Raw genomic sequence first — 23,104 nt, forward strand, 5'->3', positions numbered from 1 at the left:
GCGTTGGATGCTTAGAGACGACCCAGTGTCCACCGCACACGCCCCCATGCAAAACTGACCGCATTTGGTTCTGAGATCGTGTAATTAGTTTCCTCCACTATTAGCTCAATTACTGAGTCGTATATATGTCAAGTCAAACCAGATGTGAGACTTATACAAGGTGTAACGTGTATGAGTGCAGATATTTCTGTTGGTGACAGAGGACGGTGTACTGGACAATATTATATCAGTATTTACAGCATTTGAAAAATAATAATTATAGCCATTACATGTCGTGTTTTTTTAGGTTGTTAGAATCTCCGAGTACATATGGCAAGAGCAAGCTACTAATGCTCATTTTTTCCTGGGCAACAGGTCAGGTGTTACAGTGTGTTGCAATGACACAAGGTGGTTAGTCTATACTGATTGGTGTAGTCCACTTACTGGTGCAGTACTCCCGTGAGGCCGTAAGGTTTGTGACGTGTCTGTGGAAAGATTGTTCCACACAGAGAAGAAGGACCAACACACTGGTGTATGTATATATGAAGGTAACACACACAAAGGTATCTGCACTTATACCCATTACACTCTGTATTTGTATTTGTTGTTTATTATAATACACATAAATGTTCCCGTGTTTCAATCCTTTAGTTAATTTGTTTGATTTGCGTATTAATATCTTTTTTCATCAGTTTGAGGACTAATCCGGGGTGACTATCTTTGTGCTTTTCGTTTCATCAGTGCCCTCTTGTTCTACCAAAATATTTACTTACAAATTTAGTTATTATTTTTGAGGATCTAACATAATTACTTAAATTATCAATAACAAGAGCTTCCTCCTCGAGAAAAAATTTAGTTTTACTTTCTGGCAAAATTATTGACCTCAAATTTAATCAAGTATCTCTGTCAAAGTTCACTACTCATTTACCTTTGCAGATGAATGTGATGTTCGATTATTCTTCTGAAACACCTAGTGTAGTACCTATAACTCTTTTGGACGGTAATGTAGTCAAGTATGTCCTAGTTATACATTTAGTTTTTGGATAACTTCTCTTTTTGTATACGTAGCATATTTAACTCTACCTGTGGTATTATTCTTTCTATCCGTTTATTCCTCGTTGCTGTACACTTCTCGTCATGAAGTCATTTTCAAACATTAGTTTCTATGTGTTGTGAAGGTTCATGAATATAATGATGAAGTACTACCACAGCACAAACAGGTAATTTTCAAACCATTTGGCCGGCCCAAGAGAACAATTGTTCTTATAATCTCTATGGCTTCCGAACATGCACCACCAGGCAGTTGTGGAATAATGTCATTCACAATTTTGACATTGTCTGTGCCACCGCATGCAACCTAGAATGATAGTATCCATATATATTTAACCACAGTCTTTTTTATTTTATTTTTTGCAAAACTGTAAGACGTGTGAGATCTGGGAGAAACATTATATTAATTTGTCTTCAATCTGAACATGCTTGGTTGTATTCACTATGCTCCATACTACTACTTCCACTATAAACAGTTTATGACAGGTAGCGTCACATGGTATGATATTTTTATATATGTAATTTATCCAAAGAGTTTTATCAGCAGAAGCACATCTTGTTCAGCGTCAAAAATGATGAGAGGATATACAGGCTGCAGAGTGTCACAAATATTGTGCAGGGACATTGTTAGTTGCAAAGTTTGACAGTTCCCTTCACATAAGGCAGCTCTAGTGGACATTTATTATGTTCAAAAAATAAACAAATAATAATCAAAAAGATTCAGATTGTGATTTGTACACATAAAACTTCAGAAATGCACATTTCTTATGTTTGAAATATAGATAAATAGAAGGCTCAGTTGTGATTTCCATGTCAAATTTCCCACTAGTTGGTCGAATTCCGAATGGTAGCACTATCTGACTATCTCATATGAACGGAGCAGCAAAGAATGAGTTTTTGAAACAGACACAATATTTGTATAATAGAAAATGTGATTATAAAAAATCCTCAACTTGTAACATACAAGGTTCTGACTTCCTGGTTCTCATGTGAACACGCTTGCTTTCGATTACACATTGAAACGAGCCTAGAACACATTTTTTCAGTGTCACCACTGTAATTTAGAACTACTTAGCATTGTGTAATTGTTGATTTAACTATTCTGTAAGTCACAGGTCACTCGTGAATCTCTGTAAAGGGCAGCCATACAAACGACAGGGAGGGAAACCCAAGTTTTGCGACTCTGTGCCTTTGAAAAGGAACACGACGAAAACGACAGTAACAAAAGTTTACCTCAGAGGTGAGACTCACGCGCGTAAAGTGTCCTCTTTGACCAGAACTCGTACAACCTCCGCAGTCTCATGTCTTCCACGAGGGTCGCTAGAGAACCCGTTCTGCTTACAAAATGTGAATGGAAACTTTGGAAACAGCGTTCTCGGTACAGTACGTTTGAAACAAAATAATTTGAAGTGAATGAAGGTAGCACGGCTCTCAAGAAGACTTACAAGAGAAACAAATTTCATGTCAAAGCTACATACCTGTAAGTGTAGACATTATCATACCATGGGTTTGCTCTTTCATCTTCAAAATCATTGGACTCCGTCTTATTTATATTTATCCCTTACAGTACCATCTGAACAGCGCAGCAAAATACTCGTCCTCAACAGAGTAGAATCCTCTCAAAATTGTGGCATAACGCACTCACTTTCTCAAATTCTTTATCTGTGTCGGGATCCCGACTGTGGCGTCATCTTCCTCCAAATGTTATAAAAATACTTTTGTTTGAAAGTTCAAGAAACAACTAATGATCCATGGCTGCTGTGTCTTCTATATTGTTGTCTTCAGCTCACTCTTGTCAAATTTCCGCTTTCCCTACCACTTTTCCGTCGTCCATGTCACAGAGTTCTCTATGAATGTTTCTTTCTTATCTGCTATTGTCACTGTCGTAGGAATCTCCTTCTCTTTCATTATCCCCTCCGTTTCTTACGATACTACACACAGCTTCATATGTCTGAAGCAATCCAATATTATTGTTACCATTATGCCCTTTATTATTACTAAAGCTAATGATAATAATTATTTGTGTCGGTAACTATATTTGTTCAGATAATTCCTCTGGAGTAAATAATGGAATTGGAAGTATGCATAGAGACACAGAACGTTTTTGTAATGTTTTTTGCCACTTGTTGTTGCTAGTACGATGTAAAAGGGCCAGGTTAGACTAATTAAATAAATATGTCCTGAGATGGATGATGGAAGTGAAACATGGACAATAAATAGTTTCGACAAGAAGAGAATAGAAGCTTTTGAAATGTGGTGCTACAGAAGAATGTTGAAGATTAGGTGGGTAGATCACGTAACTAATGAGGAGATATTGAATAGGATTGGGGAGAAGAGATGTTTGTGGCACAACTTGACTAGAAGAAGGGATCGATTGGTAGGACATGTCCTGAGGCATCAAGGGATCACAAATTTAGCATTGGAGGGCAGTGTGGAGGGTAAAAATCGTAGAGGGAGACCAAGAGATGAATACACTAAGCAGATTCAGAAGGATGTAGGTTGCAGTAGGTACTGGGAGATGAAGGAGCTTGCACAGGATAGATTAGCATAAAGAGTTGCATCAAACCAGTCTCAGGACTGAAGACCACAACAACAACAATGGATGATGGATTTGCAATTTATCAGTTACTAGTTCTGGCACATTGCAGATTACGTGTTTAAAATTCTTCCATGATATAAAAGATGTTCAGAGTGAAGTGGGCACTATTGGATGCAAGTAGAGTTATGAAACTACCGTGAGCCACCGTGGCGTATCATAAGTAAGTTAAGAATATGATTTTTCTTCTATCAGCCTTGTTCAGTTAAGATCGTAAACGTATTATTTGTATTTTAGGTGTGTTGCAGACCTATCCGGCGTTACCCTATTTCGATCTCTTTATTTGCATATACGATCAGTGCCTTACTCGACTCCATTGAAAACCGAAAGTGGTGGTGATTCGTCTAGAAACTGAGTGATGATATATAAAGGGTTGCGCAACATACGAACATTTTGGTACTACATGATTACCTTCCTGTCCGTTACTTAAAAATAAATAGTGTTTACAGTAAAGTTGAAGTAGACGACGTTTAATCAAAGTTTTAATTGAAATGTGTTTAATTTTTATGTGGAACAGGAGGATTCTGTAACAAAAATAAAAAAACAATACATATTTATTCCATAGCGTCAAAAGTGCAGTTTCCTCAAAGAGAAGGTACAAAAATAAAACTCAAAACAAGAGCATCTTAAACGTCGCTTCAGTACATCGTTGAGCTTATATAAAACAAATTTCAAACAACCTCCACCCTTATCATTAATACCAGGAACCTCTTGTTTTTGTTCTTGATGAACATTCTATCAAGTACAAAATAATACCAGCGATTGTTCAGATTTATTGCAGTTTTGCAAGTAAGCTGTACTTTTATCATTAGCAATTGCTTTGGTTACATAAAAGCGCAGAAGTTATGTGATGAGCTAATTTTTATCATTTATACAATGCAATTAATGTTTTGTAAGGATATAAAACATACAGTGGACTAAAACTGAACGTTCTGCGATACTAATTATGTCCAAAACAAACAAACAAAAACAAAGATAAGTCTTTCGCTCCCAGTTTCTCTCACATTTGCATACCTTTTTTTAACAAAGGTACCAGTACTACCCTTAAACCTACCTTTTTCTGACTCATTTATGTAGTGTACCAAAACTACAGAACCGTAGTTTCAGTTGAGCCCTACTCTAGGCACAAGGGAAGGCTAGACGCCTAGCATTATAGATTGCCTCACTTCTTAGAATAGTCCAGGATGTATGAGAATAGTACCCCGGCCACATGGAGACACTGTTCATGGCTCAAAAAACAATCTTCGAAATCCCTTAAAAGTAAAGGTTGATTTCTTTTAAGCCTGTTAGTCGAAGCAGCCAAGCTCAAGGGCTTCCCATCCTCTCAGTCTTCGGGGGGCAGATACCATTAAAGTCTTGAAGGAGAATGAGACGGTAAGGGGTCAGTGTCCCATCATCATTTATCTACGTTGCCTGCCGCATTGCTAACGGTGTACTCTCCAGCGAACGAGGAAGAATGTTTTACAGGAATTCCACACTTCTGCATCGATTAAAGCGTGTGGTAAAGCAAATAGTCGAAGTAGGTGGCTGACAATAATCGCCTCACAAACAGCGTTTGTAAACCGTTACTGATGCGACGATTCAAACATTCCACAACATCTCCCTGCATCCCAGGGAAACCAAATGTGTCAGTTTTTCATTGGGATCGAACTCACTATCGTGTAGAGCCTCTTGCTCCAGAGTCGATGTTCTTGCTGTTTCTTCGCCGTTGCAACCTGTTTGATAGAGAAAATCGTCTCGGATAGCTCGTAGAATTACTAATGGGCACTGTGCTTCGTCTTAGGCTGAACAACACAGCTTATGAAATAAAGAATAATGTAGTTCTTCAGTGGCATCTGTATTGGCCCACACACATCAAATGAAAAAAATAAATTGATGCCGGATGATGTATAGTGTGATGTACCAGTACTAATTACGTTCCTGTTGAATCACCAATGTTGGCGTATGTGCACTTTAACTTTCGTAATCATCTCCTGAAGTTTGTCCGTTTAATTAATACTCGTCCTGTAAGTGAGGTCTGAATGATGTAACTTTCCACGCTTTCGGTTTCCACACTTCATGCCTTTGTTAAGTCTATTTGTGAAAAAGTTCGCGTTGTAGCGGCCAAGCGACTGTAATTGTTTTAGTCCAGTAGAAGTAGGCAAAAAATGGTTCAAATGGCTCTAAGCACTATGGGACTTAACATCTGAGGTCATCAGTCTCCAAGAAGTAGAACTACTTAAATCTAACTAACCTAAGGACATCACACGCATCCATGCCCGAGTCAGGATTCGAGCCTGTGACCATAGCAGCAGCGCGGTTCCGGACTGATGCACTTAGAACTCCTCGGGCACAGCGGCCGGCCAGAAATAAACAATATGATACGATTATGTGATTATACTGGAAACGCTATAATTAATGAACGTGTCCAATACGCTGTAAAGGTCTGTTTTATTCTGAATTCACTAATAAACGAAACGCGAAAAAGTGGTTCGCGAATATAGTGTAATTGAAAGTACACTCTGCGACATGTTTAGAAGAGTTTTACTGTGGCAAGCAGTACACAATTCGTTTCTTCCTCCGTTTTTTCCAGACTTGGAAACCATCCACATTTTCCCTTTTCCCTATGCAGTTTCTTGAGTATGTACAACAATGTTTTACATATAAAAAAGGTAAACATATCATTTTGCTCTCAAATTTTAACAGAATGGTTCAAAAAGTCTCGGAAGTATCGTGCGGTTTTAACTGAACTCTTTCTACTTGAGAGATTCCTGTGAAAAATGAATGATCGTAGGGCAATGATACTTCCATAAACATTTGTAAGGGCACGTGAAACGGAAATAACGAATAAAGGATTGAAATAAACACATTTTTATTTCCACATTCTTACGTTCCGCGTTAAAAACGTTGGTCAGTTAACAACCATTCGCATCTGCGACAGCCTGGAAAGGCACTAGAGATTGTTCTCTACTGCCCGGAGTATCTAAGGAAGGATGTTGGCTACCTCCCTCGCTACCCTCGCTATGTTTATATTCAGTCTACAACGTGTGTTAGTGTTCCTTTGATAGAACCTGTCTTTCAAGTAACCCTGCAGCCAGATATCACACGACTTCAAATCTGGCGATCTTGGTGGCCACGCAGTTTGGAACGATCGGTAATTCGAACTTCAGAATCGCGCTCTTCAAATCCGGCGCGGAAACAGAACCTCTTGGTATTTCTTAAAAGCGCCGATATTCGCAAAGAGTAGCAGTACTATTGCTGTTGTTTTGATAAAACAACTTTACGAGTAGAACCCTGCTCACTTTGTCCAGACTCATGCTGACTACAGCTAAAATGCACAGTGCCTGATGCGTTTCAACCCCACGACGCCGTAGCAGTGTCGGCGCGTAATGGCAGCTCATGATACTAACCCTACTAACAGCGCAAATCCTGCAGTGTACCGCCTGAAGATCATTACTGTAAAGTTGGATAACCATATTGCAAATAGTTTCCCCATCAACTCTGAATCTAGTGGCGATAGTTTAGTTGTAACCACGCTGAACATACTGGTACCTAGAGTCCTTAACCGTACCACACTTACACATCATATCTTAAATACCATAAAAGAGGAAGCAGGATGAAATCACGGTTGGTAGTCACAATTTATAACTAAGACAATTTATTGACATTACGCCCTTTAAGAAATTTGAAAATTACAAATTGTGGGCGAGCCACTAGATAAAGCTTTGCAAATACAGTTAGATACCCATCGTACTCGGTACTCTAATAAAGTACCTTATTAAGAAAACAGAATTACTGACAAACTTCAGAAATTCAAACTCCCGTACAGGATTTCGCTCAAAATACATATAATAAAAATAATTACCAGTATAGGGTGACTTAATGGCACAAGTGCCAAGCTAAGATCCAATTACATAACATGACAGAACCAGTTAAATAAAAAGAACTGCAACAGAAACATTGATTTTTAAAAATGGACGTTCACGTGCTCATACGTGTTAATAAAAAAAATTACTAGAAATGGCTGCACAGGAAACTCAGCAGATGCTATGCAGTTTAAGGTTTAGCCAGTTGCCAATCCGTAATATTTAAGGAAACAGGTTCAAATACGAACGGGTTTCATACAATATATATTTATATAACTACCAGCTTAACCCGGATTGGCGGAAGGAAGATAAATACTATACTTTGGAAGGCGATGTGTGAGCAAATCGCGGTAGTTTCCAGGTTCTTAAACACTGCCAGGCGTAGACCTCGGACAACATTTCACTCCCCGGCAAGGCGCTGGGGCAATCAAAATTTTCTGACCGAATCACAAAGACATTCCGCCACCATTTAACTAGGCCAACACCATATTTAAGTTCGACTACGAAAGTCTCACCACAATAATAAAGTTTAACTCTGAAACACTCGGCAGAACCTTTGACTCGATATATGGGTAAGCGTGTAAAGGAACACGTTACACTGCTGACAAAATCGCAACTTTCACCTTAAGTATCTTACACATGGACAACTGTATTAATAGAGTGTAGCCTCTGGAAACGCCAATATAAAATCATTTGATTACAATAGACACAAAGCACTAATAAAACTGTTGAGTAAACTTTCAAATAACCGCCACCATTTAACTAGGCCAACACCATATTTAAGTTCGACTACGAAAGTCTCACCACAATAATAAAGTTTAAATGACTCTGAGTGCGTCGGTCAACAAAACACAATTACGACCACTTATTACGTATCACGTACACAATACGAGGGAGCGGGATCCGCAGCTTCACCACTTCACTTCAAATTTTTTTCACAGCGAAGTCACAGAACTTGTATCTCCAAGCAGCCCATGTCGCCAAAACGCCCAACCAATTTCACACCACTACATGTAACGGTCATCAGGCTCGTTCATCAGCCGTTGACACTCGTCTCCCAGCGAATGTCACGAGATCTCGAAGGTTAACCGTCAAAGGCTAACAACCAACCCGCTTTGCCCGCCAACCCGGAAGATAAGACACGGGAAAAGCAAAGATAACTTAGCTCAACCACAATCGATACATGAGCAAAATAACACTGGCGCCATCTCGCCACAGCTCACATACTACTCTAAAGAAAACCCAGACCATTAATATACCTCTAGTAGATGATGTTCACAGAAGGTAACAGATGATAGTTTCCCTTGGGAAAACGAGTTGAACAGCTGAAAAGCATCACATGATATGAAAATTATCTGCTCAATACAGATGTTCTCAAAGCCTGACGCTTTTGGTTTGCTTGAGCTGCGAGGACTATGTTCATTTGTTACACTGGTATAGAGAGGTTAACTCGAAACTGATTGAAGTTCGAGCTAAGAAGGACATAAAACAATTACAACCATTCTACAGTATGAATAGCAAATGCGCGACCAGGAACATGAAGAAAAAAGGAATAGTGAACAATATATGAAGTGGCCACTGATGTGTTGGGATTCACAGGCAACAGACATCACTGACACTTCGCTAGCAGCTAACGTACGGGTCCGGCCCTGTGGACGAGGCTGAAACCTTGGAAAACGTCAATGTCCCTAGCATACACAGCACGAAGATGTAGAAGAAAGGAGTGCATTAAGCCACCGATAATGTTGAAATAAACGTCCTAGTTGATGTTCACTGGAGCATGGATGAGTGAACCCAAGTCATGGTACGAAAACCCAGCCCCATAAGATCACATAACCACCTCCATCCTTAATACTCACCCCAGTGACTGTCTCACTGAGATATAATTTAAAAAGCAGTGCCGTAATTTACGGTCTGTAAGACACAATTGTTTCTTAGAAAAATTGCCTCCAAAATTAAGGTGTGTCTTATACTCGAAATCATGCTCCTTGAGCATGGAGTACACACTTTTAGCAAGCATTTTTCATTTCATGAAGTAGCAAGCCGATGAGCAGGAAAGGGCAAATAATAACTTGACCTTACAGTTTAATGACACAAATAAAGCATGAAGTGTTAAATTGAACGAGTCAAACAAAGTATTAAGTGATAAATTGAACTATTCCATTAAAGCATTAAATGATAAATTGAACGATTCAGAGAAAGCATTAAGTGGTAAATTAAACGATTCAAATAAAGCATCAAGTGATAAATTTAACTGTTCAAATAAAGCATTAAGTGATAAATTGAACTAGTCAAATAAAGCAGTAAGTGAAGCTTTGCACAACTGAAATAAAGAGTTGCGAGACGGCTTAGCAAGGAAATTGGACGAGCAAATAAGCGCAATCAATACGCGATTTGACGAAGAAGAACGCAATCTAGGCCACCACCAGAAACCCCCTAGAAGTGTTAGAAACCAGAATCGAAACAGCAGCTGCTGGAAACCAAGCATTAAGCTTACTTCATGTTAAGGTATCTTGCCAGTGAATGGCTGGAAAAACAGTAAGAATTTTCATCAAGTTTATGAAGGTCTAAATACATAATGTGAACTCTGAATACAAAGAAAATTTAGGACAATGATAATGTTTTAAGTATGGAGATTTTGGTATAAGAATAATCAGAATAGCTTTGATATAAACTTTCTAATATAGCATTTATGTCGGTCAGTAATTTGAAATGTTTCCTGCCAATCTACGTTTGAAGTCTGTAGACTTATTAACTACTTCTCTTAGGTGCTTAAAACTTTGTGCACACATTTACAAAATTGTTATCTAAAAAGTAGACTACAATCAATTAATTTCAATCAATAGTTTTTATACTATAAATACATAAATTAGACAATCGAAATTAAGGTAATGTTTTTTGTAATTAATAAGGGTATTTTTTTTCCTCCTGGTGATAGTAAGCTGGTGTCTGTATCTACTTTTCTCCAAATGGTAGCCTGAAATATCACAAAAAATTTCAGAACCCTAGCTTAAATAGTGTTTTTGCGTAAAATAAACTTGTTAGAATATTTGATTCTTGGGAAATTCAGTTTAAAGTTTCATTTCATCTGTTACTCATCTCTGTTGCTCTTAAAACTCTCCAGTTGCATAATATTCTTGGTTTGTGTGTTACTCATCTTCTCTCTTCTTTTCCTTGCTCCTCTTTGCTATTCTGGCCACTTAAGTTACCTCAAGAACCAATTGTTCGCCTTTGACCACTCTCAAGGAATCAATTACCATCTGTTCTTGTCCCATATTGAAGCCAGGAGTCAGTCCCAACAACTCTAAAACATCACGTCTGCTAACTGCCCCTTCATTAAAGCAAATAAGTGCATCTAATACATCTAATCTCATGGTATTGAAACCAACAAACAAAGTTTTAGGCAGTCGTTCCCGTATTACATGCTTTTTTCTATCCCAACCATGTGTCTACACCACTGTCATAGAGAGCATGCTGGGGATGGTCGTCCATGGAAGCTTTAAAGAAAAAGGTAGCCCATACTGCTTTCTTCAGGCCTCAATATTGTCTCGATTCCTTATTATGGCTAAACAGTAATTGACCTGCAGTGTGTCCACCTCTTCTTTAGTAAGACGAGCTTTTTCCTTTTCATATCTTTTATTAGCTTACTTAAACGTGTGCCCATCCTGTTTGGACGTGACCAACGCACTCTAAACTTTCAATTTTTAAAGTTCTTCCATAAGGCATATTTTCCAACACATTTGCAAACCCTTTGGAGTCTCCGTCTCCAAGATACTTCACATACCATACACCATAATTCCCTTCTGACCTTTGAAATATTCTGAGATCTCCTTCTGATTGTATTCCACCACTGTACCCAGAAAAATCATGATCCCAAACATGATCCTGACTATATCCCTTTCAATAATGGCAGTACTTTCTCATATATTCTATGTCTATCACCTTTCCATTTTCTAGGGTTGTTGCCGTGACAACACCATTCAGTGACAGGTGATCAAGCTTCTGCCATGTCTCATCAAAGGCTCCAGCTATATCAGTGTCACCTTCATTGTATAACACAGTTTCGTCTACTCCTTTCTTCATTGACACAGCACTCACTTCACCAAGACTTTCAAGAAGTAACTGTGTGTACTTCTCAAATCATGTAGGTGGGGGCAAATTCATGACAGCACAAAATGTTTGAGCTGCCTTTCAACCGTTTCCAGTACATCTCATTCCATACGCAAGTCAGATATTTGTGTTATGAACTCTTCGCACAATCCAGAAGAATACCCAGTTTTAGTTACCCCACAGAAATCACAAAACACTTAAACTTACTAGCCACACCTTTCTTGCCTTCAAAATCATCGACGACTTTAATACCACCTTTTCCACAAACTGCACACACAGCAGCATTCTTCTGAAGCGAACATAAAGCACTCAATTCAGCAATTATGGAAACCCATTCTGTTAGAGTGTTTTGATCATATTTTATGGAAATGTCAGTCTGGTTACTCAAATATTTTAGCATCTGTCTTGAGGCACTTGGCGGAATCGACATAACATACAGTGGGTTTGTGGATGTATTTACACCGTCTCTAATTTCTAACGAACTAAACCGATTACCATAAAACTTACGGTTTCCCGTTCCAAACGAGGCATAACTACTTCCGAGAGAGACACAGCACCAACAACTCACCAACGTACAGAAGTTTGAACAGAAACAACTCTCGAAAACCGTAGATATACAAAGTAAAACAAAGGAGCATCGGAAATCGTGTGTGCTAACAGGTCTGCCAACTCAAAAAACGATTACGCAGTGTATCTTTTCGAAGTTGCAAAATAATAATGAAGCCGTTTGATATTCTACAGCAGCGGAAAGACAGTCGTTGTCGCATACAGACATATATTTAAATTTGTTTTTAAAGATATTTCCGATGTCCGAATCGATTCATTAAGCTACAATTTTGTTCACGAAACTCTAAATATTGATTTAAGACGGAAAAAATTCGAATTTTTGAAGCAGACCTTAAAGTAGATACAGTCAGTGCAAACCGAAGTCAGTCAGGCCACGGGGAGGCTTGAAAATCAGGTAACGGTATTAGAAAACGAACTGTCCACGTGAGAAATCGTAATTCCTTCAGAGTCGCAAATGAAGGAAGTCCTAGAAGACGTCTGCAAGGAGCAGAGAGAAGCTGTTGCTCGCGTGAGCGAACAAGTAGCCATGCAGGGTGAGCAGATCAAGGTGCAATAGACGAGACTGAGAAAGTAATCAATCAGGTTGGCGCCCTAACGTGTGAGGTAGAGAAGATCACTCTAACAAATGAGGCAGAATCGGATAGGACACAGCCAGTCCCAACTGCTGAATCCGTAGCAATGCAATCATGGCTACGGCTTGAAGGGTGCCATCAGATATAAACAAACGGAATCGGGATCTGATAGCTGACTTGCATAATAAACTGCACGAAAACGAAAGCACAGATTGCAGTGTCACTGTTAATAACGCGGCTAGAGGAGTGGAAGGCTTCAGCGGTAAGCATAGGCATGGAGAAGACGAGGATACCGTGACTTCGAAGAAACTGTAATCTGAGAGGAAATTCGACGCCGCCTGTGCGAACGGCGAACAGCGGTACGAATTTTGTGAGTGACGAGGAATAATGCGGGAAACACTTTGTCTCCGTACAATCTTATTCTCTTTTCCCAGACCCAAATCATGACATATCGCCCTCGATGTCGTTAAGCCAATTCGAGCACTCACTGCCTCACTCATGGGGAGATATGCTCAGAATAGAATTCGCATGTAGTCAGCTGACAGGTTAAGCGGCTACCCGAATGCAAGTAATGCTAAAGGACTGTCAAACGTATGAGGACTTTAAAGCGGTTTTCCTCAGCGAGTTCTGGTCACGGAGCATGCAAGAACGTGTAAAGTTAAGCATCTTGATGCAAGAAAACTATGATGACAGTACATACAACCACCCCATGGAATTTTACGAAGAACTAGTGAAGAGTAATCAATTTCTTGATACGCCGTATGATCCCAAGGAACTAAATAGAATTTGTCGGACCAAGCTTCTGAATAAATTGCACAAAGAAATTAAAATTGCGGGAAGAGGTATGCATGACGTTAGTGGTTTTCAGAACCTGCTGCAAGAATTTGGTGCTGAAAGAAATCTAAATGAGCAGCACAACGTGGTTAGGTTCGATGATAAACATGAGGGGAACTACGGGCAGAGGAGCAACCAGAGTTGGAGGCCTCAGTTTGCTCGCAGTAATAACCATGATTGTGGTAATGACAGGCGTGGGCGTAATCATGATCGCGGTAATGACAGGCGTGGGCGTGGCAGCTCACTTCGCAGCGATAGACGTTGGAGACGCCTTAGGGAAGATCGGCCCAGGACCGATACAGCTGCGGTCGGAAGGTCAGTGGAGCCACACGATAATTCCCGAGACAACAATACAAACGAAAGTAGGGGTGTGTGACTAGCAGTGATAGGAGCGAGCACATCTGCGATGCAGAATGGTGAAGCTTACGATGTCAACACGATGTGCTTAGTGTTGGAAAACATCCGGAACAGCAGTAGTAAACTCGGTTAAATGCCTTACAATCAGTATAACAATTAACAGAATTACTATCCCCTGTCTACTTGACTCGGGAAGAGAGGCATCGGTGATGAGTGAAGGTGTGTTCACGTGGTGCAGCGTGAAGAGTCTGTGGTCGACGCTTCCTTTGCAGAAAACAGGAGTGCGTGGTGCCGTAGGGAATAAGAGCATGAAGACGAAAGAGCAGGCGTCCATCGATTTTACTCGTCAAACATGCGACCTGACGGCCGCGTTCCTGATAGTGCCTTCACTAGCAGTTGAGGCAGTGCTTGGCCTGGACTTTCTGAGACATTATCAGGCCGTTCTAGATGTTGATGATATGTGCGTCCATTCGAGCGATTATAAAACAAGTATGAGTGTTGCTTTCGATGAGGGACGCGTAGAAGAAGGAGTGGGTTGTGCTTCCCTTGGCATGTGCGTGATCAGCGAGTATGATGACGCCGATGTGTGCCTGTGCATGCTAGATACAGAGGAAGGAAATCAGGATAACGAGGAAATAATGTAGGAGGTAATCCGCAAAGAAAACACGGCATTTAGGGTCGACAGAGATAAGGGAACAATTATGTGGGATTCTCAGAAGGTACCAAAACGATTTTTCAGATTCTCCTGGCCCCTTAGAAAATTTCCAGTGTGAATTTAAAGTGAATCCTCATATGGCATTTGCTGCAAAAACTTATCCCGTACCTGTTGTGCACCGTTCAGCTATAGAACAGGAAATTAAGACTATGCTGAAGCAAACGGATAACAAAACCGGTGATAAGCTCATACAACAGTCCGATACACCAGGTTGTGAAGAAGAACGGGCCAATCCGCTTAGTTATGGACTCGAGGTAGATCAACAGCATTACTGAGACAGAAGCAGATCTGGCAGAGACGCTAGACCCACCGATCCAGAAAATTCATGGCGTACGTGTGCTCAGGTCGATCGATTAGTGGACCAGCTTCTGGGGGTTCCATTGGCTAAGGAATGCAGGAAATACACGGCATTTCTCTGTTTTGGCAGATCTTATCAGTTCCCATAGCTTCCGTTCAGATTGAGTGTCTCTTCTGTCACCTTCATCGGCGCTTTGGACACAGTTTTACCAGAAGCCCTCCGGAAAAGAATAACGTGTTATATCGATGACATGTTAATCGCGGAAGAATCATGGGAGTGCTCACATCATTACTATAGGAACTGAGAAATAGAAATGTCAGCGTCAACCTGGCCAAGTCTGAGCTTGGGAGAAAGGAAATTAATTTCCTGCGACATATAGTCTCAGCAGAGGGTATCCGACCTGACCCCGGTAAGTTGCAGGGGATTAAAGAGTATCCGACGCCCAGAACAAAGCGCCGATTACGAGTGTTTCTCGGCTTAATAAACATAATACACATAATAAAATTTCTTACTTGTAAAACTATGACATTACTTATAATATATTTTATGACAAGAAAACTGCTGTGACATTATGTCACTACTCGTGAAAAGCTTTTAGGTCTTTGTGAGGGTGGAGACCTTTGTCTCTCCCTGTTCTTTCATATACCAACCTATAAGTTCCAGGATGTGGTATTTTTGCAATAATATAGGGCCCTGAGTATAGTAATTGCCATTTTTTGTTCAACTTACCGATCGTTGTTGATTTGGGATGTGTTCTCAAGAGGATTCGTTGCCCTTCGAAAATATGTGTAACTCGTTTCAACTTTTTGTTGTATATTCTCTTTCTGCATTGGTGCATTCTGCTCCATTCTCTAGTATAATTATTGCTTGTCTGATTTTATCCTGTAAAGTGAACTCTTTAGTAGGTAATTTTGGTTTGGATGATTCCCATTCGTCAGTTTGCTTGGTTTTAAACATAATTTTATTAGGAGTGAAACCTGTGGAATAGTGGGGGAGATTGTTTACTATCTGCATAAATGAAGTCACGTATTCAATCCATCGTGAATGTTTATTATGAGCGTAAGCCCTTATAAAATATTGCATTCTTTAAACACCCTCTCCACGGGACTCGCTTCTGGGTGGAAAAAACTTACCAAGATGTGTTTAATGCACTGTGTATAATGAATTGTTTCCATTTTCTTCCTACGAAATAGGCGGCATTGTCTGTTAATATGACTTCGGGTTTCCCTACTCTTCGTAAATAATCCTCTTCAATTCCCCTTATGATGCTAATGGCTGTAGTGATTTTGATAGCATAAAATTTGATGTATTTTGTGAAAATATCATAAAGACTTATTATGTTTTTGACACCACCTTTTGCTCTAGGATATAGCCGTGCGATATCCAGAGAAACCAGTTCCAGTAGAGCTTTGGTTAGTATGGGGTGTAGTTCAGTAAACTTCGGCATATTTGATGGTTTTGTTCTTTGACAAATAGCACAGATTTGTAATATTTGTGAAACATGTCATCGTAAATTAGGAAAGTAACAAAGTTTGGATATCTTGTCTGTACATTTTGTTATTCCGTAGTGTCCCCATACTTCATGTGTATGTTTAATAAATTCGTCGATATATTGCTCGGGAAGGCATACACACCAATGGTTAGAACTTTTGTGTTTCCGGTAGAATAAAACGCCTTCGTATATCTGATGCCATTTATTTACCTTGTGGTTTGCATTCCGGTTAAGATTTTGTATTACCTTTTTCCACCCGTTGTCTAGGTGTTATATCATTCCCATCTGTATACAAAATTTTTTATAGTTTGATTTTTGCGTACTACTTTGCATCATTAATTTACGAATTTCTGAATCGTGTTCAGACATTTCACTGAACTCGTCTAGTCCCTGCGGTAATCTGGATAAAGCCTCTGCAATAACATTCTGACTGCCCTTTATGTATATTATTTCAAAATTGAATTCCTGCAGGTACAAGCACCACCTCGCTACTCTTCGGTGTAAGAGTTTACGTATTAAGAGAAAAGATAATGATTGGTGATCACAATAGACTTTAGTGTTTTTACCCCAAAGAAAATACTCAAATTTCTTAAACGCCGTAATTACTGCTAAACTTTCCAGTTCTGATACAGAATATGATCTTTCCGCCTCTGATAAGGTTCTGCTGGCAAAGCTGAAGACTTTGGGTACTCTTTTTCCTTCTTCTTCTTGTATCTGGAACAAACATCCCCCCAGCAATTGAGACGAGGCGCCCGTCCTAAAAAACAGAAGTCTTTGAACATGTCAGAATTACTAAAAATGTTTGCTTATGTTAATGCATTTTTAATTTTGATAAAGTCCTCATGACATCTCTCATCTCATAACCAATGCTTATTATTTCTCAACATGTTAAGCAGGGCATCTCTATTCATAAGCTGTTGTGGTATAAATTTTCGGAAAAAGGAAGTTAGTCCTAGATATGCTTTCAATTGTTTTCTGTTCCTCGGGGGTGGGCAATTACGTATGGCATCTAGTTTCTTTGGGTCTGATAATATACCCTGTTCTGATACGATATGTCCTAAAAATTTCACTTGTTCTTTGCCGAAGTTAGATTTCTTTAGATTTGCTGTTACTCCGTACATTGTAAATCTCTGAAATACCTTTTCTATTATACTGATGTGTTATGCCCAAGCCGATGTGGCTATTAACACATCGTCAACATAAATGGTAACTTTACTGAGCAATTCAGGTCCTAAGACCTAGTCCAAGGCTGATATAAATACTCCTACGCTAATGTTTAAGCCTAAGGGTACAACTTGAAATTCATAACTCCTGCCATTGCAGGCAAAGCTGTGTTTTTTCTAGTCTCCTCATATAATTTTATTTGCCAGTAAGATTTTTTAAGCTCAAGTGTGCTGAAATATTTGGTGTTCTCAAATTTTAGCAATTGTTCATCTAAATTATCTGGCTTTGTTCTTACTGGTACGCACTAGGATTTTGTTTATGCCTCTAGCGTCTAAAACTAGTCTTACTGATCCATCAGGTTCGCTAACCGGTAATATTCGGCTGCAATATGGAGAAAATGATGGCTGTATGATTCCCCATTCGCACATTCTATTGATTTCCTGCTTAACTGCTTCACGCTTTGCCCACGGTATAGGGTAAGACATAACACAAAATGTTTCGTGAGGATAGACGTTAAGTTATTGTTCATATTCTTTGATTACTCCTAGATTCTTATTAAAATCATTTGCATATTTAAAAAGTAAGTCAGAAAGCTCTTGTAGTTGTGTAGCATCTAGAATATTTGATTCCTTTAGTTTTTGTTCTACTAGTGCCTGGTTAACTTCAGTGTCGGTATCGTGTTCGTTGTCACTTCTGCTCAAAAAATACACTGTGGGATATGAATACTGCACAGTGACATGGGGTTCTTGGTTTACTTTGTCATACCTCTCCATTGTGGTAATCAGACTGATAGAAGATCTTTGGTCCTTCACAAAGAAATGGCACTTACCATTACCTATGTCTATTTGAGTTTTGTAGGTTCTAAATGAGTCCATACCTATCAAGCCGTTGACTATAAGTTCGTCTACTATTAAAAAATTACACTGCATAGAGAACTGTTCGATGTTCACTTTGATAAGACCTTGGTGTTTTACTAATTTGGTTTTGCCGCCTGTACCACTTTGTACTTTGCAGCTTTGCACTGGCAGAACAGGAAATTTATTCTGTCTTTTTAATTCAGTGAAAAATGATTCAGACATTAAATAAGTAGTGGACCCTGTATCAAGTATTAACTGTGTGTCTGTACCAAAACTTTTCACTCTGATTACCGCTTGCACTTGTTCTTCCAGTGTGCTTTTCGCCGATTTTAGTTCATGTTGGTAAAGATCGTCTTTTATGTCTCCTTGTTCATCTAATCTTACGAAACACGTTTGCAAATATGGTTTGCCCCCATCGCGTATAAGGTCTATAGTATGGGGCTCAACTACGACCGATTCGGGTTTTCCTGTGGTGTAGTCTGATATAACTCGGTACACGGGACAACTTCTGTCAGTTTTACTGTGTGATTGTTTCTCCGGTGTGTATCATTTCCAGTTCGCAACATGCATTCTCGTGTGTTCATACGGCTGTTGGGAAATGTTACCATATTGTAGTTCTGCGCAAAGGTTGGCTGCGGTACGGCGTGTTGTATGTTGTTGCCGCGCGCTGGCCTCCAATGCGGCTGACTGTTTTCCTTTACAAGCGGTGCATAATTTTGAGAAGAGGGATTGAAATTAGTTTGTGGATGGTAACCCTTCCTGTTATACGTAAAGTTTTGTTTAACTCTCTTGTTTTTATCATTTCCATTCCCGTACCCATTACCACGGTTAATGTATCCTTGCGGTTGCGCGTACCAGCTTTGCTGTGTGTTGGTGTGTGGCTTTTTGCATTGACCATTCAAGTTATGTTGATGTGGTGTTTGGCTGTTTGATGCCCTATTTGTTACTACTTTCTCTTCATATATTAGGTCGACTGAATCAAAAATGGATAGAAAATATTCTGTGTCGTGCTCAGGTGTAGTAATTAATTTTTCACGAATGTGTGATGGCAAACGACTTTTTAGAATGTTTAAAAGATCCGCATGAGAGATAGGATTCGTCCAATAATGTGTTTTGTTGAGATACTTAGCAAAATATATTCGCAAGCTACCATATTTGCTATTAAAAGGGGCGAGGTTAAAAACCTCTCGCCTAAGTCTCTCCTGTACGGCTTCTGACCAATATTTGTCAAGAAATGCCCGTTCAAATTGTAAACACGTGGTACAACACTCAGCTACCTCGGTCGCCCGCAAAAGTACATCACCTTTCGTGCATCCAACAACAAACCTGATCTCTCGTGCTTCCGTCCAATTTCTAGGAAATACGTGTCGAGAAGCACTAATAAACACAACAGGATTCATCTTTTTACCTTCTCTCGTAAATGTAGGGCGTACATTACTTTGGTTTGTTGTGGCTGGCACTTTGTTTATGTGTACAACTTGTGTGTCTGTATCAGTTTCACGTAAGTAGTTGCGTATCCTGTGCTCTGTAACTTGCAAATTGGTGTTCACTTTGTCGATAATGTCTTTTCCTTTTGTTGAATAACCCTTTCAACAGCATCGTTGATTAATTTACATTCCTTCTGTTGTATCGATAGCTGGACCGACACCGTGAAGTGGAGGGCTGAAAAAGAAAGCTAGACTAACGCTGTAGCCGATAGTGCACGCAAGGCAATACAGCAGACGGGCGTGAAGTCTGGAACATGAGAACTTATGAATGAATAAGAAGAAAAGTATGTAGATGCTTTGTACTTATCTTTTATTTCTCTTGAATACTCGTAAGCTATAGGCACTGATACAAATGGCTCCTTGCTAGTTCGTAGCCATTAACTTAGATGGCTATTCTGTCTCTCGGCTAATGAGAGAGAAAGGCTTCGTACAACTGGGCGATAGCTAGGTTCGCGTACAACTGGGCGGTAGCTAGGCTCTCGTACAACTCGGGTCGAGTCCACTCTCGTATCACGCGACCTGCCTTGGTGGTGGCGCTAGGTCTGCGATCACAGTGGCGACACGCGGGTCCGACATGTACTACATGGACCGCGGCCGATTTAAACTACCACCTAGCAAGTGTGGTGTCTGGCGGTGACACCACACCTTCACTACCTTTTGCGCTGCGGTACTGGTTTTGTCTAAAGTACCTGCTTCAGATTTTGAAATTACGCCAGATAACTTTTCATTAAATTTGTCTCTTTCCTTTATGGCACAGACTGATTCGATTTCAAGTTATGTTACTGTTAAAGTGAGTTCATCTATTGCTGCTGGTATATTTTCGTAATCCTTGTGCAGTTTGTTTACTATGGTAGAGATGTTCTTCACTGCGGAAATTAATTGTGTTTGTGTAGCTTCCAGGTTCGTGTGTGTGTCTTTCATCGCTTTTATTTGCTGCTCTACTGTATCATTCTGCTAGTTAAGAGTATCTAATTTCTGTTTTACACCCGTAATTTCATTGTTTACTTCGGAAAGTACATCTTGTTTTAGTTGTTTTTCCATGTCTTAAATTTTACATTCATCTCCTCGCGAAAATTCTTTGTCAAATCACTGATCTGCTGTGTGACTGTATCCTGAAAATCTCTTAAAACTTGTTTTTGCTCTTGTTTTTAAGACAGCCAATCCACTGTGACGGGTAGCCGAAAGGTACGCGTTTAACCTCACGTAGGCTGGCGTGAGGTCCGGAACAGTTAAAGGATTTGAGTCTAGCAAATAAAGTACGTAGCTGTTGGAATACTTAACTTTAATCCATAAGTGGTGAACATAGCTCTTGACGGTACATGCATCACAAGATAATTAGCAAATGATAATGGCGCCTTGCTAGGTCGTAGCTAATGACGTAGCTGAAGGCTATGCTAACTATCGTCTCGGCAAATGAGAGCGTAATTTGTCAGTGAACCATCGCTAGCATAGTCGGCTGTACAACTGGGGCGAGTGCTAGGACGTCTCTCTAGACCTGCCGTGTGGCGGCGCTCGGTCTGCAATCACTGATAGTGGCGACACGCGGGTCCGACGTATACTACCGGACCGCGGCCGATTTAAAGGCTACCACCTAGCAAGTGTGGTGTCTGGCGGTGACACCACACAAATTTATATATGTGTATACATATAAATATATAACAATAATAAGAAGAAAAGGTTGAAACACGTATGTATTCATTACCAGCGATGGCGAGGCATGACAGAATCTCTGACCAGAGAGTTATTTATCGTTGCTAGTCTGCACTTGACCGCGCGAGTGTTCAGTTGCGAGTTGCACTCTGTCTGCAGTAGTAGTCACTCGGCTGTAGTGTGTGGCGAGTGGGCAGAGAGAGTAGTCTGTCGGCTGTAGTTGTACCGAGCGGACGGTTGTACTGAGCAGGTATCGCCATGCGTCGACGGCGTGATGTTCTTCCGAATCTGGTCAGGATTGTGGTGGACGATGTGTATTATTGTAGAAGGTAATGAAGCAGCATTGCGCTCAGCTAATAATGTATGGTAATTGTAATTAATTTGTTCAAGAAATGCCCCAATAATAATTTTTTTATAAAGTAAATCTTTTAAAGAAAAGTAATCATTTCAATTTAAAGAATTTTTCCACTCTTTTGAAGAAAAAGCATTCATTTCACGTTAAATAATATTTCCTATGCATTTCCTCCAAGAATCAAAACTAAATATAGGCCAGCATTGCACGGAGCTGTGCCGAAAAATAAGAGCAGATATAGATGCAGTTTTACTGAGGTAAGAATTTATCAGGTTTAATTATTTCACAGGGCCGAAGGTCAGCGTTGCTGCCCTTACATGATTTATCAGGTTTAATTATTTGTGTTGAGATGTTACATTCAGTTCATGGTTCATTATTTAATTAACATTATTGTGGGTTTTATGAGCAATGTTCATTCGTTAATGTTTGTGGAGAGTTTACATTTGGGACATTGTTATTCTTTAATTTTGCAAGGAGGTTACGCTTGGCTCATTTTTATTATTCAGTTTTGTGCGAAGACAACATCTGGCACATTTTTTTTCATTAACATTTACTTTCAAATTTTTGTGGGGAAGTTACAAGGTACATAATGAGATTAATAGAAATCAATTATTTTCAATTAATGCCCAAAATTTGAATTTTTATAGTTCTTTCCTGTCAGTCCGTTTAACGTGAACTTACTTCTGATGTCCGTTGTTACATTTATCTTCTTCCGCCATTAATATATATATATGCTGACCGTGTCTATAACAGTTCTTAATCGGACGTCTTCTTCCGAATGCAGGCCGCTTGGGGACCTGACATTGAGATGATGCGCGGAAGAAAAGAAAACTTTTTGGTTTTGCACAAGTAATGAGTATTATACAAACAAAACAAATGCCTACCACACACATCTTACAAAAATACGTCGTCTCCACTAGAGAACTAAAGACGGAGTCTCTCTATTAACAAAAAAAAAAAGGAATGGAAATATTTATCATTCGTTATCCTCCTTCCGGCGTAGGAAAATATATCATTATCGGCGCTTACGGCGGCCGCGCTAATGATTGTTATCATTGTTTTTAAATATTTGTCGTAGCTTTTTGGAACTTTTCCTTATGTATCTATACAAACGAGATGACAGGGGAAAGCACAACTTGAAGGGGAGTGAGACAAGACTATTGTCTCTCCCCAGTACTG

The sequence above is a fragment of the Schistocerca piceifrons genome, chromosome 2 (genome assembly GCF_021461385.2).
Source record: "Schistocerca piceifrons isolate TAMUIC-IGC-003096 chromosome 2, iqSchPice1.1, whole genome shotgun sequence".
NCBI lineage: Eukaryota > Metazoa > Arthropoda > Insecta > Orthoptera > Acrididae > Schistocerca > Schistocerca piceifrons.